Genomic DNA, 11202 nt, shown 5'->3' with positions numbered 1-11202 from the left:
GCCGTAATGTTTAAACTAGGAGATAAGTTTTTTCCAGAGATGTCTTCCATTCGCTAAGCAGTAATCAAGTTAAACTGAAACACCCACACATACGTGTTTTCAGACACGCCCCTCTCTCTCTCTCTCTCTCTCTCTCTCTCTCTCTCTCTCTCTCTCTCTCTCTCTCTCTCTCTCTCTCTAAACACACCCATACACGTGTTCTCATCGTAGCCAGTACGTTCTGTCAAAATGTCAATCATGGCGGTAGAACTAGAGGGCTAATTTATGGCCTCGTCCTTGTCAGGCCTGCGTTTCTCTAGGAGTGCTTAATTTATGGCCCTTTGTTTCTTCCTGACCAAGAGTTTTTTATGACCGGGGGGGGGTTGTGGTGTGATCCTACAGATTGATTATGATAATGCGTGTCTGTGGGGGTGTTAATGGGTTTTTAAATGGATTGTTAAGACATTATGGTTAAACACAGAAGACAGCCTGCAACTAACTGCTACAATGGCCACACCGAGAACTCCTAATATCTCTAGAAGACGGTTCTGCATCACGCCTATAAGAGACTCTGATGAAAAGATTGAGGAGTTAACTTTTGCTCCAAGAAAAAAACAACAATGTATTAGTTTGTCAAAAATTCTTCGTGTGGGTGATGAGCTTGTAAAGGAGCTGTTGTTTAACCCCGAGCAGGGCGTTACCAACTCTGGAGATCCTCTCTTAAGACCGCCCTCATGCTGTGATGATTAAAAACGGGGTGCCCCATGTCACAGTCAAACACATATTACGAAGATGTCCCAAGATTCTACATACGCCTGCTACAGCAACACCCCGGAGACAGCGCCGGCTCTGCCCGACGACAACGCGACAACGCTAGAATCCCCGCCGCAAACATACGACAACAAGTGGCTGGATAATTTCTGCAAGGAATTAGGATATCACAACCTAAATTTCCTCACAACTCCATACGGAATCAGAGGCTCTTTAACTGGGGCCTCTGCCTACATCGGTGTTGATGACACAGACGGCTGTATTCGATCTGAAGCGTTCAAGATTATAAAAGCGACAGTCGTGGTCCTTCTGGAGCATGTTATCAATAAAAAACTGAAAGATGTCTGTTTGGATTGAAGTCGATCATCCGAGTCAGCTTAAACACTCCTGTCTGTTCGAACCTGACGCGTATTTCTTTGACAAATACTTTGAGGAACTATTGCGTGATCTGCTCAAGCCTGGGCTTAAACATTTCATCGCTCAAGCCTTAAGTCGGTTTGGTTTGAGGGTTAACCCTTGGAGAATTCAAGGATCGGTGGATGCCGTTCTACACGAGCTGCAGGACAAAGTGTACATTGTGCAAAGGCTTAACGAGGTCAGAGAGAAACTTGTGGATGTCAGCAGCGAGCAGATCGTCTACGACGCCGTGGACAGCTGGAATGGGGTCACACCAGCCGTTTAAGATGGGGAATGTGTGCAGCGCTACAGGATTACCAAAGAGTCTGCTTAAACGCCGTATTAGGTGCGAGATGTCCAGTCTGTTGTACAAATGCCTTACAGACTGTGTTGGTGTATCCGTAGCTGTAAACGGATGCGATGTTGACCCGAGACGTCTAACAAATCTCGTGAATCAGATGTGTCTTGTGCGAGGTACAGTGTGTGATTGGACTGCTTTGGTACATATGTGTATTAACGCATGCGAACCGATTTTGGTTTCTATCACAAAAACACTAGATCTTGTGACTGAATGTGGCAGATGTATTAGAATTGCAGACATTTTATGTATGTGTACATATGTGTATGATGTGTGTGAAATTCTGCTGTTGAGAAATGACCAGACAGATGTCTGTGAAATAATTGACGCATTTATAGCGTATGTGGTTGACAAAAACACTGTGATGTGTATAAAATTCCTACACTCCCTCAATGATGATATATGATAACGTTTATGATCTTTTACTGAAATAAATACCAAGACGTGTGTAATAGACTTTTTTCAGGTCTGCTGTCATGTCTCCTGACATGTCGACACTTTAACAATCACAAAAGAATAACACAGATGGTCTTAAACGTCTGTGGAAGATTATCAGTTTATTTATATATACAGTATCTCACAAAAGTGAGTACACCCCTCACATTTTTGTAAATATTTGATTATATATTTTAATGTGACAACACTGAAGAAATGACACTTTGCTACAATGTAAAGTAGTGAGTGTACAGCTTGTATAACAGCGTAAATTTGCTGTCCACTCAAAATAACTCAATACACAGCCATTAATGTCTAAACCGCTGGCAACAAAAGTGAGTACACCCCTAAGTGAAAATGTCCAAATTGGGCCCAAAGTGTCAATATTTTGTGTGGCTACCATTATTTTCCAGCACTGCCTTAACCCTCTTGGGCATGGAGTTCACCAGAGCTTCACAGGTTGCCACTGGAGTCCTCTTCCACTCCTCCATGACGACATCACGGAGCTGGTGGATGTTAGAGATCTTGTGCTCCTCCACCTTCCATTTGAGGGTGCCCCACAGATGCTCAATAGGGTTTAGGTCTGGAGACATGCTTGGCCAGTCCATCACCTTCACCCTTAGCTTCTTTAGCAAGACAGTGGTTGTCTTGGAGGTGTGTTTGTGGTCGTTATCATGCTGGAATACTGCATACTGATCATGCTCTGCTTCAGTATGTCACATGAAGCTGACCTGAAGCTCCAGAACCTCACAGCTGAGAACAGGATGCAGTAGAGAGTATAAATTAATCTTTCCTCTTTGTAGGGAAAATTATCTGTTCTGGTTAAATTGTTTAATTCTCCACCATTTTATGTAAAGAAAATTTGTTGTTTGTCTAATTCTTTTTCATTCTGTCTCACTCTTTCTCACTCTTTGTCTCAATCCATCTCAATTTTTGTCTTACACTTTTTCACTTCGTCTCACTTTTTCACTCCATCTCACTCTGTCTCACTCTTTTTCACACCGTCTCACTCTTTGTCTCATTCTGTCTCACTCCCTCTCGCACTTTGTCTCACTATTTTTCACTCCATCTCACTCTTTTTTTACTCTACCTCACTCTTTGTCTCACTCTTTGTCTCACTATTTTTCACTCCATCTCTCTCTTTGTCTCACACTTTCACACCATCTCACTCTTGGTCTAACTATTTCACTCTGCCTCACTCTTTTTCACACCGTCTCACTCCGTCTCACTCTTTGTCTCGCTCTTTTTCACTCTATATCACTATGTCTCACTCTTTGTCTCACTCAATCACACCCTCCAACCCTAAATCCTTCCAAAACCCTAAAACGCTCCATAAACCTGCAATCCTAAAACCCTTCAACCCTAAAACAATCTAACCCTCCATTGATAAAACCCTCCGAAACCCTCAGAAAACCTCCAACCCTAAAACCTTCCAACAAAACCCATTACATTTGGCTACCTCTTTGTATGATAGAGTTTCAAGCAGCATTTGTGGATGGCACGGCGACAGCCTCCGGCCCTAACTGTAACCTGGGAAGGTTCAAAATGTAATATATCTCCTTTTGAGACGACTGATTTGTACTGATCAGCAGGTATTTAACACACCCTGAGGTTTCACACACACTATGTCATCATTGTCAGGTTCCGTGCCAAAGGGGAACGCCTCTGTATGCAAGATTTCTGTGATTGTAGGTCAGATTTAGGTCATGTGATCAGAGACTGGGGGAAAAAATAAACAATGGTCGACTTATTTAATTTACGAATCAGAACAAAAGCCATGAGAACAAACTCCACTGCACACAGTGATATCTGATTTTTTAAAAAAAATCTAAACCAAAAATCAAGGTGTTACTTTTATAACTATTATAAGTTATCATCACAAGCCTAATTATGATCTCTTACATTCATCAGATTGTTTCGCTTAAAAGGAACTCAAACTCTCGTTTTGTATATTTAATATTGATGTTTCGTGTGTCAACTTTGCCTCTCTCCGAGACATACACTCGCTCACACTGCTTCCCCTCATGGATACAACACGGTAAAGCTCTTTAAAGTTGTTGTGAGTGTGTGTGGGTGTGAGTGTGTGTGAGCATTTGCATTAATCCACATCAGTTTCCCTGTTCACATGGTGCTGCTCAGCGTCCCCTTTATGTTCCAGTAAAGTTTATAACACACCCTCGTTAACGTCCGCTCCTGATGTAGTGTGTAACTCATGTGTCTCTCAAGACTGAAGGGTTACCCGTAAAAGTTGGCAGGTCGGGTACAGGCATTTATACATTTTTGTTTTTCCACCCAAGCTTCCACTGCAATTCCTTTACGGCCCACTAGGGGGTCCACCACACGGTGTGAACAATTCAGTTCAGTTTTATTTGTGCAGTGCTTTTAACAATGGACATTGTCCCAAAGCAGCTTTACAGAAATATATAAATTCAGGATATAGATTTTATAGATTTTTTAATGAGCAGCCAGAGGTGACGGTGCTGAGGAAAAACTCCCTGAAATGATATGGGGAAGAAACCTTGAGAGGAACCAGACTCAAAAGGGAACCCATCCTCACATGGGTGACACCGGATAGTACGATTATAAATAAATGAATCTCTTCTAGAACACCTTGGCCCCAAATGCCTTGGAAGGGTGTCTCACTCCAGCTCTCACTTGCGAACACTTCCAGAACAAGGAGAAGAGGAGACAACCACCAGGAACACACCTTTTCTCAAGACTGAATGGTCAAAACAAATCAAACACTACATCTTTCAAATATTCATTATTTCAAAGTAGTTTATTGGCTTGTAAACAGTTTTGCCCATCAACTGAGGGGACTCAACTGAATTGAAGTGGACTAGGGGAGGTGTTAAACTCAATATTGGAACACAACCAAGCACATCAGTATCGTTATTGTTGTTGTCTCATCCTCATGTTCCAGCTCTGAGGAATTCCAATGTAAATGTCAAGTACATTTATAGGTGCATCTAAAAAAAAACTGTTAATTTATTTCCATAATTTAATTCAAAAAGTGGAACTTTCATATATTCTAGATTCATTCCACATAAAGTGTAATATTTTTCTTTTTTGTTTTAATCTTGATCTTAATCTTGCAGCTGATGGAAATCAAATATCCAGTATCTTAAAATATTAGAATAAAGAATTTATATTTATAAAAAGCAAAGTTTGCAAGAACTTGAACAGGAAGTTCTTGCAAAAGTTCTTGCATTAAAGTTAATAAATACAGTTTAACATTCTGTTCTCAGATTCAGAGAATGAAACCATGAACCGCAAAGTCAGCAAAAATATTTTACATTTAGAAACTTAGGGAAAATAGGGAAATTTCCAAACTAAACCCACTACAATTATACACACGCACACACTCTGCAGCTTTTCAAAACTCCTGCCACTAGCTCTCCAAACATCCCTCATACTAGACGCTGTTCCATTCAGCATTTCGGTTGATCTTCAGAGACGCCACTCAACGACGACCAGACGAACGAATAACCATTGCGGGAATCCCCTCAACACCACGACATAACGAGGAAAACCCTTCAACATGCAAGCAATACCCCAGAATCTAGCTAAGACTGGTGCATATAATATTAAGTGTAAAACCCTTCTAAAGAAGTAAAATTAGATTGATAAAATTGATGGTTTGTTCAGGTCATGGTCTGTGAAATAACATCCTTTGTTATAAACTCGGAACTTCATTCACTTTCTTAAACCATTTTCACCTCTGCTTGCTTGCGTGTCTGTGTGTGAGTGAGTGAGGGTGAGAGTGCGTGGGAGAGAGTGAGTTAGTGTGTGTGAGAGAGAGTATGAGAGTGTGTGTGTGTGTATGTGAGTAATTGAGTGTGCGAGTGAGACTCTGTGAATGGTGTGAGTGTGTGTGAGAGAGAGATTGTGTGAGTGAGTGATTGGTGTGAGTGTGTATGAGAGAGTGAGTGAGTGTTGTGAGAGTGTGTGTATGTGAGTGAGTGAGTGTGAGAGTGTGATTGAGAGAGTGTGTGTGAGAAAGTGTGAGATAGTGAGTGTGAGAGAATGTGTGTGAATGTGAGTGAGTATTATTGAGTATATGTGAGTTGTGTGAGAGAGTGTATGTGTGTGTGAGAGTGAATGAGTTTGTGTAGGTGGGTTGTAGTTTGTGGTTGTAGTATATTGTGTATTTATTGTTTATTGACCATGGTTTGTTACTCTGAATGACGTTTTTTCAAAAATTGAGAATGTGTATTGGTATTGTCATTGTTCCCGTTATTGCAATGTTATTAGTATTAGTCTGTATCATTAAATTAGTTTTAATAATATTCTTGAGTAAATGGCAGATGTTGAAAAACAATAAGCATTTTATTCTATGAGACCTTTAAACCGAAAGGTACATCACTGAGAAGTTTAAAACCTACAGGTTGTGTGTGTAGCCCACTAGAAGAACAGATTGTTATACCTGTATAAACAAAACAAACATTGGTGGCAATACAATATATTACGTTTTTCTTTTGCTTTGGGGTGAGTATGAATGCCGTTGCTTGTGGCTTTTCTACAAAGTCATGCAGAGTAAGTTTCCGATGGAAATTTTGGCTTCTTGTTTATGTTTTAATGTTATAATATTATTTGTTTATGTTTTGGTCTAATTTAATTTGCTATATAGTAGGAGAGATACACGTTTGTGGTTTCGGACGCAGCCCACGGGTTCAAGCAGTCGTCTATTCGCATGTATAACACGAGAAATAATTACCTGCACTTGAAGCTTTTGTAAGATTAAAAATGAAACACATAGAACTGTATATGGTACCGTAGCGAAGACAAACTGTATGTCGATACGTGAAATTCTGGAGGGAACGTCAGACGGCGTGGCGTGAGGATGTAATTACGTGTATCATTAATCGATCTGTGTTCTATAACACGTAAAACAGGAATATGAAAGGAATATTCTAAAAGTGACTCATGTAAACACCTTAATCAGAATATTGTCTTATTCAGAATAAGGTCAATAATTAGATTACTGCTGTCCATGTAAATGTACTGTGATTGAAGAACAGATTTATTTTGAACATACAATAATATTGCTGAGAGCTACAGAGTAAACACATGCACCTGAATTGACAAATATGCCATAGTTAGCTATTAGACAAAAAAAAAAGGATAAGTAAATGTAATGGTCACTCGTTATCAATGTGACTATTATTAAACCCAATATTAAACAACATAGTCATTAACTACTAAAGCTGGCTTCAAGTACAGGTTTGTAAAATGATGTACCATTTTTGTTTGATTATTGATGCTGCCGCAGCCAAGTCACACACCGTAAAAGAATTCTTTATTTTAATTGCTATATTATAACGTACTGTAGCTACAGCGTGACGCCCACCAGTGACTAATTTAGTGCCACTGCTACCAAAGGCAGCAAGCAAGCCACCAATAGGAGGACAGCAAACTCACAGAATAATCTAAATGTAAATGAAACATGCGAATGTACGGAAAAAAATATTTTCAAATATCTTCTTCAAGCTCGCTTACTTCAAGAACGTTACATACAATACAAGCCCGTTTTCTGCCAAGTCTAGATCACGCTGATAGATGATGGATTTCACGCATCAGGCAAATTCCCTATTACAATAAATTCCCTATTGTTTGAACCTCATGTATTCCTTACCAAAAATCTACCAAACGGTATATTGTTCCCTTTCAAAGGGAACTCCATTTTGCGTGAGCTCAGCGCTGTGGGACGCGCCCTTGCACATGACCCGTATCTGAAACTTGTATAACATCATGCCTCTTTATAGGCCCGCCGTGATCAGGTGACGTGGCAATTAAGTGCATCGTGTGATATATAAATGACACCTGTGAACAGCGCCGTCAGCCTGATTATCTTCAGCGATACTGCATGTTGGTCGTTTATGTAACACTCTCAAAAAGACTCTTAATTTCCGCTCTATCTTTTCAAAAAAAAATTTTTTAAAAAGAAAACTTTTACTTTTCAATGGAAGCCCTAAGCATCCATGCATTATTCATTTTTTTTCTGTTGTTTTCTCGTGATCTCGACTTAATTTTCTCGTGATCTTAACAAAAGCTGTTTTCTAACGACGTCATTTTATTGTGTGAAAATCTGACGCTTTGCGAATGGGACTGGAGTTACATGCACGTTGGCATCTTCACCATCATAAATATAATAATGTCCCGCTGTAGAGATGGACTTTATCTCCACATTAAGAGAGAGGGATGTGTGTCCCCTTCTCAAGTGGACACTAATGTGGAAGTCGTTAGTCTTGCAGGGATGAGGTAATTTTGTAGGCCACCCCAGAAGTTAGCATCACCCCGGTTTCTTTGACAAAAAGCCAGTAGGATTTTTCCATTGGCTTTTGGATTATTGCAGAAAATAAACTCTGTGACCAACAAAAATTGGTTACATGTTTCCTTCATTAAGATAAGATTAATAAGATTTTGAAGCCTATACACTCGCCAGAAGTAAAAAGCTAAAGTTAGGCTATAAATGAACTACACCACAGTCGCATGACTTCAACTTCAACGTCTTTATTTAAAATACAACACAACTGGAAAATACTACAAATTGATAAATCTACAAGTTGGAAAGTTTGAGTTGCAAGAGTGCGAGTATAAACACAATGAGGCTGTAGAAGAAGAGTTTTCCTGTTCGGCGTAATGACGTTTAATGTCCCTGACAACCTCTGTGGTCCCATTTATCCACTTGTTAGCAACCGTCTTTTTCAAGACACGGAAAAGCTTTAAAAAAAAATCCTGAGTGGGGTATTACTAATGTATTTTATGGCGTAGTATAAAACGTGAACATATATTAAGCTTGTGTTAACCACAGACCTTATTTCAGGCATTTAACCAAAAACACATTCAAAACCGTCTGGGTTACATATGTGTAACCCTGTTCCCTGAGAAGGGAACGAGACGTTGCGTTTAGCATAACACTATGGGGGAGCGCCCTCGTGCGCGACCGGCATCTGAGGCTTGTGTAAAATCATGCCTATTTATAGGCCTGCCATGATCAGATGATGTGGCAATTAAGCGTGTTGCGTGATATATATATGGCACCTGTGAACTGTGTGATGTCTGCCTCTATTATCTGAAGCAAAGACGCAATTCACAGGCTTGCCCTGGTCTGACAAAGCTATGCAACGTCTCGTTCCCTTCTCAGGGAACAGGGTTACATGCGTAACCCAGACGTTCCCTTTCAAAGGGAACTCCACGTTGCGTTTAGCATAACACTATGGGAACGAGAATACCCACTCCGTCATACTGAGGGTACGGCCTGTTCAAAAAGACCCAAGTCCGAGGGTCACTGCAAGACACTCGAGCCCGGGGCGGAATGAATATCCAGGCTGTAATAACGAATGAATGTGTGTGGCGAAGACCACACTGCAGCAACACACAAATCCTGTAAAGCTAGCCCGTTGGACAAAGTTTTCGAGGAGGCGACCCCCCTAGTGGAATGAGCCCTTATGCCCAAAGGCGTAGCGAGACCGTGTGCCTCATAAGCGATAGAGATTGCTTATATGAATTGCTTATATGAATATACAAAAGTTCCACTTTTTAAATTAAATTATGGAAACAAATGAACTCAGTTTTTTTTTAGATGCACCTGTAAATGTACTTGACATTTACATTGGAATTCCTCAGAACTGGAACATGAAGATGAGACAACAACAATAACGATACTGATGTGGTGGTTGTGTTCCAATATTGTGTTTAATATTGTTATAGATTTAGAGATGCGCTGCTTTGGCACAGCATCACCTCTACTGTCACTGCCAAAGCAGACCAGCAGCTGCTCTGACTTATGCCACTGGCTGGAGCAGTGGACGTAATACAGAGAGCCCTTACTGGACACAGCAGGTGCATTCTCTCTTGTTCCAGTGTGAGGAATGGAGGAGAGCAGAAAGCCTGCAACACCACAGGCTGGGCAGCAATATATTTCTGCTGCCCAGGAATATAATCCGGCCTAGGATACAGGAAGGCCTTGGCTAATCCAGGAGTAAAGTCAAGGCAGGAAGGGGCAACAGAGAGAGCTTGTAGATCTCCTACTCACTTGAGCGATGTCAGGGCCAGCTGAAGAGCTACCTTTAGAGTCAGAAGCTTCTCAGAGGCTGACTCTAAGGGCTCAAATGGGGCCCCTGACAGACCTTCCAAGACCAAAGAAAGGTCCCAGGAAGGTATGCGTGGCCTGCAGATGGTCCTCAGCCACCTGACACCACACATAAGCATTGAAGTTAGAGGATTTTGCCCCACAGAGGCTCGGCTGGGCGAAATGGTGGCCACGTAAACCCTGATTGTAGAAGGAGTCCACCCCACTGAGAAACGTCCTTGTAAGAACTCCAGGACTGTAGCTATTGTGCAGTTCACTGGGTCTAGCTGGCATTCCTTACACCACAAGACAAAGCCGCCACTTGAGCGCATACAATTTGCAAAACATAACATAAAACATAAAACAAAACATACGAAAGGTGGAGGAGCACAAGATCTCTAACATCCTCCAGCTCTGTGATGTCATCATGGAGGAGTGGAAGAGGACTCCAGTGGCAACCTGTGAAGCTCTGGTGAACTCCATGCCCAAGAGGGTTAAGGCAGTGCTGGAAAATAATGGTAGCCACACAAAATATTGACACTTTGGGCCCAATTTGGACATTTTCACTTAGGGGTGTACTCACTTTTGTTGCCAGCGGTTTAGAGATTAATGGCTGTGTGTTGAGTTATTTTGAGGGTACAGCAAATTTACACTGTTACACAAGCTGTACACTCACTAGTTTACATCGTAGCAAAGTGTCATTTCTTCAGTGTTGTCACATGAAAAGATATAATCAAATATTTACAAAAATGTGAGGGGTGTACGCACTTTTTGAGATACTGTACATCTTTAACATATTCAAGTCCGACACATACACAAACTGGTGTGAGAGTCATGGATCAAGCGCAAATGGCAGTCATAATGTAAAATTAATACTCAACTAGTGTTGAAGTTTAGAAAATGTGATAATAGTTTAGTTTATCGCGTTAAGTGGCCAATTTAAAACTAAAAGGGAAGTAAAAATCTCCCGGATTTCACCTCACAAGTGTCTCGATTGTGCACAAATTAACAGGGCATTTAATTACAAAATTAAGTTTGAAAGACATAACACAACACGTTCCACACTTAGAGTGACATTAAATTTTACACAGGCTAAATCTATGAATAAAGAGATTTATATCACTTACCTTTTCCTCAGAGTCCTTCTGTCTTTGGAGATCAGTGGTCACTGGTAAAATGAGTGCAGTAC

Source organism: Ictalurus furcatus, chromosome 10 (genome assembly GCF_023375685.1).
Source record: "Ictalurus furcatus strain D&B chromosome 10, Billie_1.0, whole genome shotgun sequence".
NCBI lineage: Eukaryota > Metazoa > Chordata > Actinopteri > Siluriformes > Ictaluridae > Ictalurus > Ictalurus furcatus.
Note: the sequence above shows the minus strand (reverse complement) of the source record.